Source organism: Pongo pygmaeus, chromosome 19, assembly GCF_028885625.2.
Source record: "Pongo pygmaeus isolate AG05252 chromosome 19, NHGRI_mPonPyg2-v2.0_pri, whole genome shotgun sequence".
Lineage (NCBI taxonomy): Eukaryota > Metazoa > Chordata > Mammalia > Primates > Hominidae > Pongo > Pongo pygmaeus.
Genome location: NC_072392.2, coordinates 47,094,146 through 47,105,899, shown reverse-complemented (window position 1 = coordinate 47,105,899; position 11,754 = coordinate 47,094,146). Strand labels below are relative to the sequence as shown.

The 11,754-nt window shown below is 43.4% G+C and overlaps 1 long non-coding RNA gene across 1 annotated transcript; it reads left to right on the top strand.

Moving 5' to 3' along the window:
* Positions 1–755: 755 nt before the first annotated feature.
* Positions 756–11,524, top strand: LOC134738711 (uncharacterized). Its single transcript, XR_010124647.1, has 2 exons — positions 756–8,656; positions 10,681–11,524. It is a non-coding gene; the product is annotated as an uncharacterized LOC134738711 (long non-coding RNA).
* Positions 11,525–11,754: the final 230 nt, after the last annotated feature.

Sequence of the window (11,754 nt, the reverse complement as noted above, 5' to 3'; positions counted from 1 at the left end):
CTCAGCCCACCTGCACCCAGGTGAAATAAACAGCCTTGTTGCTCACACAAAGCCTGTTTGGTGGACTCTTCACATGGATGTCCATGACACAGGGTATCTTTACAGGCAAATGGAAAAGTGTGACTGGTTAATAGTAAAATCTTGTGGGGTCAAGGGAGGCAGAACACCTTCAAAGAGGAATGATTAAGGAATTCGTGTAAACTTTCAAAGCAGGTGTTTAGTGGTGTGCCCTTAAATATTCAATTCAGAACACAATAAAGTGATGCTCCAGATTAAGAGGAAAAAATAATGATTCAATTTTGTGAACACTTTGAGAAAAAAAGTAAAGTTAGAACTTCACCATAATATCCTATTCCAAATCCTGAATCCCTCAGCCATTAAGGAGTTAAATGTGAAACACGAATTGAGGTCTGTAAGAAGATATAGGTACACATATGGCCACAGAAACAATTTTAAGTCGTGTAAGGCTTTTTGATTCCTCTTCCACTCAGTGAACTATTGAGAGTGTGGGATGGGGAGTTGGGAACAACTATTGTGTCCCCTCAGCAGCTCTCACACCTTGAGTGAGTGTCATGGAGTTAGCATCTTGTTGAGGTGACTGTGATTCTAACATTAAAAGACAGATCACAGCTAGGTACTGTGGCTCACACCTTTAATCCCAGTACTTTAGGAGGCTGAGGTGAGTGGATCACCTGAGGTCAGGCACTCAAGACTAGCCTGACCAATATGATGAGACTCTGTTGGGGATAGGACCCCAAATCTGGCCATAAACTGGCCCCAAAACTGGCCATAAACAAAATCTCTGCAGCACTGTGACATGTTCATGTTGGCCATGATGCCTACACTGAAGGTTGTGGGTTTACCAGAATGAGGGCAACAAACACCTGGCCCACCCAGGGCAGAAAACCACTTAAAGGTGTTCCTAAGCCACAAACAATAGCATGAATGATCTGTGCCTTAAGGACATGTTCTTGCTGCAGATAACTAGCCAGAGCCCATCCCTTTGTTTTGGTCCATCCCTTTGTTTCCCATAAGGGATACTTTTAGTTAATCTATAATCTATAGAAACAATGTTTATCACTGGCTTGCTGTCAATAAATATGTGGGTAAATCTCTGTTTGGGGCTCTCAGCTCTGAAGGCTGTGAGACCCCTGATTTCCACACCCTATATTTCTGTATGTGTGTCTTCAATTCCTCTAGCACTGCTGGGTTAGGGTCTCCATGACTGGGCTGGTCTCGGCAAGTGGTGCCCATACATGGGGCTTGAACCCAGGTTGAAGGGTCACCAGAGTGACATTGGAGAACATGGAACTAAGCTGGAGGACATCTGAGTACTCTTAAGCAATCCCCGTGGTGAGTAAGAAGGGGAGCTAGGAAGCATCAGGGTAACAATGGGACAAATATAGGCTCTGGTTCATTCCACCTTGGAACCTTTTCACACTGACAATGAGAAGGAAGGAGAGTATAATGAAGTAACAGAGCAGGTTTGTTTGCCAGCTAAAGCTAAAGCAGCAAAGGAGAGAGAGGTTTGTCCCTACCCTTCTGTACTCCCTCATTATTTTGAAGAAAAAGAGCGGCCTGACCCTCCAGATCTTTCTTTTCCAGAGGACACCAGGCAAAAAGTAGTTGCCCCAGTGACTAAGCAGCACCTCAAGTAACCGCTCTCAGTTCTATTCAGGCAGGAATCCAGCAAGCTAGAAGAGATGGGGATTTAGAAACTTGGCAGTTCCCTGTTAGAATACCTCCCCCCCCCGATCAACAGGGAAATATTATAGCTATATTTGAGCCTTATCCTTTTAAATTACTCAAAGAATTTAAACAAGCTATTAATCAGTGTGGACCAGGTTCTCCTTTTGTAACGGGACTGTTAAAGAATCTTGCTGTCTCCAGTCAGATGTTGCCAGCGGGGATGGTAGGATTACTTCTAGGCAGGTCTAGTTTAAATTTAAAAGGAGTGCAAGTACATACAGGAGTCATTGATTCAGATTACAATGGGGAAATTCAAATTGTTGTATCTACTTCTGTTCCCTGGGAAGCAGAGCCAGGAGAGCATATAGCACAGATCCTGATTGTGCCATATGTGGAAATGGGGAAAGGTGAAATTAAATGAACAGGAGGGTTTGGAAACACAAATAAACAAGGCAAAACAGCTTATTGGGTGAATCAAATTACTGATAAATGTCCTACCTGTGAAATAACTATTCAGGGAAAGAAATTTAAAGTTTTGGTAGATACAGGAGTGGACATTTCAATCATTTCTCTACAGCACTGGCTGTCCATGTGGCCAATTCAACCCTCTCAATTTAACATAGTTGGAGTTGATAAAGCCACTGAGGTATATCAAAGTACTTATATTTTGCATTGCGAAGGGTCAGATGGACAACCTGGGACTATTAAACCAATTGTACCTATAAATTTGTGGGGAAAAGATTTATTACAACAACGGGGTATGTCCCTGGCATGGGACTAGGAAAAAATTTGCAAGGTTTGAAGGAACAGCTTCAAGTGGAAAGATGAAGTTCCCACCAAGGTTTAGAATATAATTTTTGATGTCAGCCATTGTTAAGCCTCCAGAACCTATACCTTTAAAATGGTTAACAGATATGCCGATTTGGATAGAACAATAGCCACTGTGTAAAGAGAAACTGGAGGCTTTAGAGGACTTCATTGCTGAACAGTTAGAAAAAAGACACACAGCTCCAACATTTTCCCCTTGGAATTCTCCAGTTTTTATAATTAAGAAAAAATCATGTAATTGGAGAATGTTGACAGATCTTAGAGCCATTAATTCAGTTATACAACCTATGGGGACATTACAGCCAGGATTGCCTTCTCCTGCTATGACTCCAAAAAATTGGCCTTTAATAGTCATAGATTTAAAAGACTGTTTCTTTACTATCCCCTTAGCTGAGCAAGACTGTGAATGGTTTGCATTTACAATTCCTACGGTAAACAACCTGCAGCCTGCTAAGCATTTTCATTGGAAAGTGTTGCCACAAGGCATGTTAAAAGTCCAACAATTTGCCATACTTATGTAGGGCAAGCAATTGAATCTATTCATAAAAAATTTTCACAGTGTTACATTATTCATTATATGGATGATATAATTTGTGTTGCCCCCACTCGAGAAATATTACTCCAATGTTATGATCACATGCAAAATTTGATTTCTTGCTCTGGTTTAATTATATAGCTCCTGACAAAATTCAGACTACTACTCCTTACTTCTACTTGGGGGCCTTAGTAAATGACACTACCATTGTGCCACAGAAAGTAACCAAATGTAGGGATCAATTGAAAACATTAAATGACTTTCAAAAATTAATAGGGGACATTAATTGGATAGAACCTGCTCTAGGCATTCCTACCTGTGCCATGAGTAATCTATTTTCTATCATTAGAGGAGATCCTAGTCTCACTAGCCCTTGGCAATTAACAAAAGAAGCTGAGGCAGAGCTGCAGCTAATCAAAAAGCAAGTCTATAAAGCTCAAATAAATAGAAGAGATCCAGAGAAGACTCTAGATTTGCTATTTTTTTAACTCAGCATTCACCTACTGGTGTTATTGTTCAAGAGCAAGATCTCATAGCGTGGCTTTTTCTTCTACATACTAATTCATGGACTTTGATTCCTTATTTGGATCAAATAACTACTATAATAGGAAATGGGGGAACTCAGATTGTTAAATTACATGGATATGATCCTGGAAAAATTATTTTCCCTCTCACAAAGGCACAAATAGACAGCAAGCTTTTATAAATAGTCTTACTTGGCAAACCCATTTAGCTGACTTTGTGGGTATTCTCAATAATCATTTTCCTAAAATGAAATTTTTATTTCAATTTTTGAAATTAACTAATTGGATTCTCCCTAAAATAACAAAATTTAAACCAATTGAAGGTGCTGAGAATGTTTTTACAGATGGGTCTAGTAATGGTAAAGCTTCTTATTCTGGCTCAAAAGGTAAAGTTTTCCAGACACCCCATACTTCAGCTCAAAAAGTGGAGCTTGTAGCTGTAATTGAGGTGTTGACTGCTTTTGATATGCCTATTAATGTGATTTCTGATTCTTCATACGTGGTTCATTCCACACAATTAGTTGAAAATGCTCAGTTACGATTTCATACAGATGAACAACTGATGACTTTATTTACCCAATTGCACACAGCAGTTAGGAGTAGAATGCACCTGTTTTACATCACTCACATTAGGGCTCATACACCTCTTCCAGGACCTTTAACTGCAGGGAATCAAATGGCTGATCACCTAGTTGCTGCTACAATATCTAATGCTAGACATTTTCACAATTTAACCCATGTTAATGCTTCTGGTCTCAAACGCAGATACAACAAGACCTGGAAAGAAACTAAAGCTATTATCCAGTGATGCCCAACTTGCCAAATGGTGCATTCCTCATCTTTTACAGGAGGAGTTAATCCTCAAGGATTGGAGCCTAATTCTCTTTGGCAAATGGATGTCACACATGTTCCCTCATTTGGGAGACTAGCTTATGTACATGTATGTGTGGACAGCTTTTCTCACTTTTTCTGGGCTACATGCCAATCAGGAGAGTCTTCTGCCTGTGTTAAACATCACTTTTTGCAGTGTTTTGTGGTGATGGGCATTCCAGCTTCTATTAAAACAGATAATGCCCCAGGCTATATTAGCAAGTTCTAGCTACACTTTTCTCTATATGGAATATTAAACACCTTACTGGCATCCCATCTAATTCTCAAGGACAAGCCATTGTAGAAAGAAAGAATTTCTCCCTGAAACAGCAGTTGCAAAAGAAAAAAGGGGGAAACAGGGATTACAGGACACCCCATATACAATTGAATCTGGCATTATTGACTTTAAATTTTTTGAGCCTGCCTAAAGGCCAGATGCTATCAGCAGCTGAACAGCATCTACAGAAACCAGCTGCAAAGACAGAAGCAGAACATCTGGTTTGGTGGACAGATCCAGTAACAAAAAGTTGGAAAATAGGTAAAATAATAACTTGGGGTAGAGGTTATGCTTGCGTTTCTCCAGGCCAGAATCAACAGCCGATTTGCATACCATCAAGACACCTGAAACCTCATCATGAGCCAAATGCCAAGGAAGAGATTCCGGGGGGGATCCTGAGGACCCACTGGTTGCAGTCATGTCAAGATTGACACTGAGGAGGACCCCAAGTGTCACGAGCAACACCCGTTGAACACAGCCACCTACCTGGGGACAGATCAAGAAGCTGTCATAGATGGCGGAAGAAAACCTGAGGAAAGCAGGACAACCAGTCACAATAAGTAATTTAATGATAGCTATGATAGCAGTGATCACCATTGCCATGAGTACTCCTTCAACAAGGGCTGACACAGAGAACAATTATACTTATTGGGCATATTTATCAATCTTGGCTGGCAATAACGCCTGGATGTAATCGCTCTATGACACAGTTACACATGCTTTCTGATCTCAGTATTTACCATAATAAATCTGCTCCTATAATTGAGGCATACCTCCCTCAAAAACCTACTTCTAAACAGAATTGGAAGATTGCATTGGAGAACAGGCAGAGGTGCTGCGCAACGATTCCTACGGAATCATTATTGGTTGGTCCCCTAAGGGAATGTTTAGCTTGAATTTCACCTCTCAGTCTGCGTGCCACGGCCACACTATGTTCAGCTGGTCTAAACAAAATGGTCAGATGGTAGAAATAGTAAGAAATACAGCAAGCGTTCCTATTACCTGGAAACATGGTGGTACAGTGGCAACTCGACCTCAAATGATATGGCCTGCTGTAGGAGCTAAACATAAGGATTTGTGGAAATTATTAAAGGCTCTTAAATAAGATCAAAATTTGGGAAAGAATAAAAAAGTATCTAGAAGGACACTCTACAAACTTGTCTTTGGATGTTGCAAAATTAAAAGAAGAAATATTTAAAGCATCCCAGGCACACCTGACCTTAATGCCAGGAACTGAAGTGCATGAAGGAGCTGCAGACAGATTAGCAGCTATTAACCCATTAAAATGGATCAAGACACTTGGAAGCTCTGTGATTTCAATGATGATTGTGCTTTTTAATCTGTGTTGTCTGTCCTTTTGTAGGCTACAGATGCGGATCCTGACTCCTGCAAGAAGTAGCTCACCGTGACAAAACTGCCTTTGCTTTTATCGCTTTGCAAAACAAAAAGGGGGACTTGTTGGGGATAGGCCCCCAAATCTGGCCATAAACTGGCCCCAAACTGGCCATAAACAAAATATCTGTAGCGCCGTGACATGTTCATGATGGCCATGATGCTCACGCTGAAGGTTGTGGGTTTACCGGAATGACGGCAAGGAACACCTGGCCTACCCAGGGAGGAAAACCACTTAAAGGTGTTCCTAAGCCACAAATAATAGCATGAGCGATCTGCACCTTAAGGACATGTTCCTGCTGCAGATAACTAGTCAGAGAGCCCATCCCTTTGTTTCCCATAAGGAATACTTTTAGTTAATCTATAATCTATAGAAACAATGTTTATCACTGACTTGCTGTCAATAAATATGTGGGTAAATCTCTGTTTGGGGCTCTCAGCTCTGAAGGCTGTGAGACCCCTGATTTCCCACTCCATACCCTATATTTCTGTGTTTGTGTCTTTAATTCCCCTAGTGCCGCTGGGTTAGTGTGTCCACGACCGAGCTGGTCTCAGCAAAACTTTTTCTCTACTAAAAATACAAAAATTAGCAGGGTGTGGTGGCATGCACCTGTAATCCTAGCTACTTGGGAGGCTGAGACAGGAGAATCACTTCAACCCAGGAGGCAGAGCTTGCAGTGAGCCAAGATCACACCATTGCACTCTAGCCTGGGCAACAAAAGAGAAACTCTGTCTCAAAAAAAAAAAAGACATCATATTTCACATAGTGTGGCCTGAGTACAAGCCAACTACTTCCCCCAGAGCTTAACCAAAGAAACCATGATCCATTGCAGTAACTGAGAAAAAACTGGCTATGTTGTACTAAACACTAGACAATGTCTCCAGCAGCAGTAGTGCCTTCTGTGCATGGGCTTCAGCTCACACTTTGGCTAAAAATCTGGTATCTGGCTGACCTTCCCACTCCTCCCCACTCTTCCCCAGCAGCCCTCTTCCCCTCTACCCTGCTCTACTGTTTTTCCTCAGTATTATTTGTCACTTTCTACCATGTTGTATAATTTATTTGTTTATTATGTTTATTGTTTATTATCTGCCCCCCCATGGGGTTCAGAGCATGTCACCCCAAAATATGCCACTTTGGCATATTGATTATTTTGAGCAAAAAGAAATTGAGAATCAGCCACTGCAGGAAAAGCTCTTTACTGCCCACTCCAATCAGTTCACTAAGCTGCCTAAAATAGAGATTTCCCTTTTAGTAAAGGAAATTGACTTTTATTTATTTATTTATTTATTTATTTATTTATTTATTTATTAAGACAGAGTCTCACTTTGTTGCCCAGGCTGGAGTGCAGTGGTGTGACCTCAGCTCACTGCAACCTCCACCTCCCAGGTTGAAGCGATTCTCTAGCTCAGCCTCTCGAGTACCTGGGATTACAGGTGCCCGCCACCATGCCTGGTTAATTTTTGTATTTTTAGTAGAGATGGGGTTTCTCCATGTTGGCCAGGCTGGTCTTGAGCTCCTGACCTTAGGTAATCCACCTGCCTCAGCCTCCCAAAGTGCTGGGATTAGAGGCGTGAGCCACCACACCTGGAAAAATTAACTTTTTTTTTTCTTTTTTCTCAAGACAGAGTCTTGCTCTTTCACCCAGGCTGGAGTGCAGTGGTGTGAGCTCAGCTCACTGCAACCTCTGCCTCCTAGGTTCAAGCAATTCTCCTGCCTCAGCCTCCCAAGTAGCTGGGATTACAGGCGCCTGCCACCACACCCAGCTAATTCTTGTATTTTTAGTAGAGATGGGGTTTCACCAGGTTGGCCAGGCTGGTCTTGAACTCCTGACCTCAGGTGATCTGCCCATCTGGGCCTCCCAAAGTGCTGGGATTACAGGCATGAGCCACTGCACCCAGCCCAGAAATTGACTTTTATAAAGGATTTTTTTTTTTTTTTTTTGATTTGGAGTTTTGCCCTGTCCCCCAGGCTGGAGTGCAGAGGTGCAATCTTGGCTCACTGCAACCTCTGCCCCCTGGGCTTAAGTGATGCTCCTGCCTCAGACTCCTGAGTAGCTGGGATTACAGGTACCTGCCACCATGCCTGGCTAACTTTGTATTTTTAGTATTTTTGTATTTTTAGTAGAGATGGGGTTTTGCCATTTTGGCCAGGTTGGTCTCGGACTCCTGACCTCAGGTGATCCACCCGCCTTGGCCTCCTGAAGTGCTGGGATTACACCTGAGAGACTGCATAATAAGGCAACTTTTATTCACCATACACTCCATACTCATCCCTTCTATTTCCCATAATTTATCTCCTCCCTGCCCCTCCAAAAGCCTCAAATTCTTGTTCTTTTCTGTAGCTTAGGATGACACATAAGCCTCAATCACCTGACTGCCTTATTTATTTTTACCTTTTTTTCTCCCTTTTAATTTTAAGAGGTGGTGTCTCACTGTCACCCAGGCTGGAGTGCAGTGGCTTGATCATAGGCTCATTGCAGCCTCAACCCCTGGACAAGAGATTCTCCACCTCCTCAGTCTGCCAAATAGCTGGGACCACAGGTGAGTGCCACCCTGCTACTTTTTGTAGAGATAGGGTCTCACTTTATTGCTCTGGCTGGTCTTGAGCTCCTGGGATCAAGCAATCCTCCCGCTTAGCCTCATAAAGTGCTGAGATTACAGGCATAGGCCATTGCCTGGTCCTGGCTGCCATTTCCTGCCCCCCACTCCCCCTGAGATGAGTTTGGCTCTTGTTGCCCAGGCTAGAGTGCAGTGGTGCAACCTCGACTCACTGCAACTTCCACCTCCTGGGCTCAAGCGATTCTCCTGTCTCAGGCTCCCAAGTAGCTGGGATTACAGCCATGTGCCACCAAGCCCTGCTAATTTTTGTATTTTTAGTAGAGACAGGGTTTCACCATGTTAGCCAGGCTGGTCTCTAACTCCTGACCTCAGGTGATCCACCTGCCTGGACCTCCCAAAGAGTTGGGATTACAGGCGTGAGCCACTGCGCCCGGCCACAAGGTTTCTCTTTTAACAAAAAGTAGCCCCCAAATCATTTCTTTTCTAATAAAAAGCAGCCTGAAAAGTCAAGCTGCAGATATAGACAAGCAAGCTGGAAGCTTGCACAGGTGAATGCTGGCAGCTGTGCCAATAGAAAAGGGCTATCCTGAGGGCCTGACATATTCAACATGGAGGCTCCAGCTTCCCTTTGCTTTGTCACCATGTGTACACCGAAAAAGCAGGCAACATGGCCCTGGCCAGGTAGGGAACCCATCGGCATAACACAACATTCAGGTGGGGGGCCAGCTTCTGCACGTGCTATGGCAACAACACACCTAGTCCTAACCAGTTCTTTGTGCACTATGCAAATGGCACACCTGGTCCGACAAACTTTTTGTGCCCTCTGTAAATCAGACACCGCCTCCTCAAGCTCATCTATAAAACCTTCTGCATTTCACCACATAACTGGCAACCCATTTTCTCATCCCTCTCTGCATGGAAAACCTTCTGCATTTCACCACGGAAGCAGCAACCCATTTTCTCTGGGACCCATCTCTGCACAGAGAGCTCTTCTCTTTCGCCTATTAAACTTCACCTCTTACCTTCATTCTGGTGTGTCTGCATCCTAGTTTTCTGTGGCCATGGGACAACAAACCTGGGGTATTACCCCAGACAACGATGCTGCTTCAACATGTCATGCTTTTTTTTTTTTTTTTTTTTGAGACAGAGTTTCGCCCTTGTTGGCCAGGCTGGAGTGCAATGGTGCAGTCTCGGCTTACTGCAACCTCTGCCTCCCAGGTTCAAGTGATTCTCCTGCCTCAGCCTCCCAAATAGCTGGGACTATAAGGCACCTGGCACCTGCCCAGCTACTTTTTGTATTTTTAGTAGAGGCAGGGTTTCACTATGTTGGACAGGCTGGTCTCGAACTCCTGACCTCAGGTAATCCACCTGCCTTGGCCTCCCAAAGTGCTGGGATTACAGGTGTGAGCCACTGCACCCAGCCATGTCTTGCTTTTTAAAATGGTTTTCAAAATTAATATGTACCATTGTCAGAGGTGTTTGAACCAGAGTGACTCCATCTTGAATAGGGGCTGGGTAAAATAAGGCTGAGACCTACTGGGATGCATTCCCAGGAGGTCAGACATTCTTAGTCACAGGATGAGATAGGGGGTCAGAACAAGATACAGTCACAAAGACCCTGCTGACAAAACAGTTTGCAGTAAAGAAGCCAACCAAAACCTACCAAAACTAAGATGACAACCAAAGTGACCACTGGTCATCCTCACTGCTCATTACACACTAATTATAATGTATTAGCATGCTAAGAGACACTCCCACCAGTGACATAGTTTACAAATGCCATGGCAATGTCAGGAAGTTGTCCTATATGGTCTAAGAAGGGCAACAGCCCTCAGTTCCAGGAATTGCTCACCCCTTTCATTGCTCACTCATGAATAATCCACCCCTTGTTTTGCATATAATCAGGAAATGACCATAAAAGTGGACAGCCAGCAGCTCTTGGGGTTGCTCTGCATATGGAGTAGCCATTCTTTTATTCCTTTCCTTTCTTTCTTTCTTTTTTTTAGATGGAGTTTCCCTCTTGTTGCCCAGGCTGGAGTACAATGGCACCATCTTGACTCACCGCAACCACCACCTCCCTGGTTCAAGCGATTCTCCTGCCTCAGCCTTCCGAGTACCTGGGATTGAGATGTGAAACCAGCTGGACTTCCTGGGTCAAGTGGGGACTTGGAGAACTTTTCTGTCTAAAGGACTGTAAATGCACAAATCAGTGCTCTGTGTCTAGCTAAAGGATTGTAAATGCACCAATCAGTACTCTGCAAAATGGACCAATCAGCACTCTGTAAAATGGACCAATCAGCAGGATGTGGGCAGGGCCAAATAAAGGAATAAAAGCTGGCCACCCAAGCCAGCAGCAGCAACTTGCTCGGGTCCCCTTCCATGCTGTGGAAGCTTTGTTCTTTTGCCCTTCACAATAAATCTTGCTGCTGCTCACTCTTTGGGTCTGCACCACCTTTAAGAGCTGTAACACTCGCCAGGAAGGTCCGTGGCTTCATCCTTGAAGTCAGGAAGACCACAAACCTGCCAGAAGGAAGAAATTCCAGACACATCTGAACATCTGAAGGAACAAACTCAGGACACACCATCTTTAAGAGCTGTAACACTCACCACAAAAGTCCGTGGCGTCATTCTTGAAGTCAGCGAGACCAGGAACCCACCAGAAGGAATAAATTTCAGACACAGGATTATGGGCATGCACCACCATGCCCAGCTAATTTTGTTTTTCTTTAGTAGAGATGGGTTTCTCCAGTTGGTCAGGCTGGTCTTGAACTCCCGACCTCAGGTAACCCACCTGCCTCAGCCTCCGAAAGTGTATTCCTTTACTTTCTTAATAAACTTGCTTTCACTTTACTCTATGGACTTGCCCCAAATTCTTTCTTGCTCGAGGTCCAAGAACTCTCTCTTGGAGTCTGGATCAGGACCCCTTTCCAGTAACACTGTCATGATGAAGTGTGTGATACATTGTCAAGTGAAAAGAACAGGTTCTAAAATATTGATCTAATGTTGTTTAAAGAGGTGTAGGAAAACTATAAGATGTTTTTCCAAGGGTAACCTGTCAGTAGATCAATTGTTGAAATGAC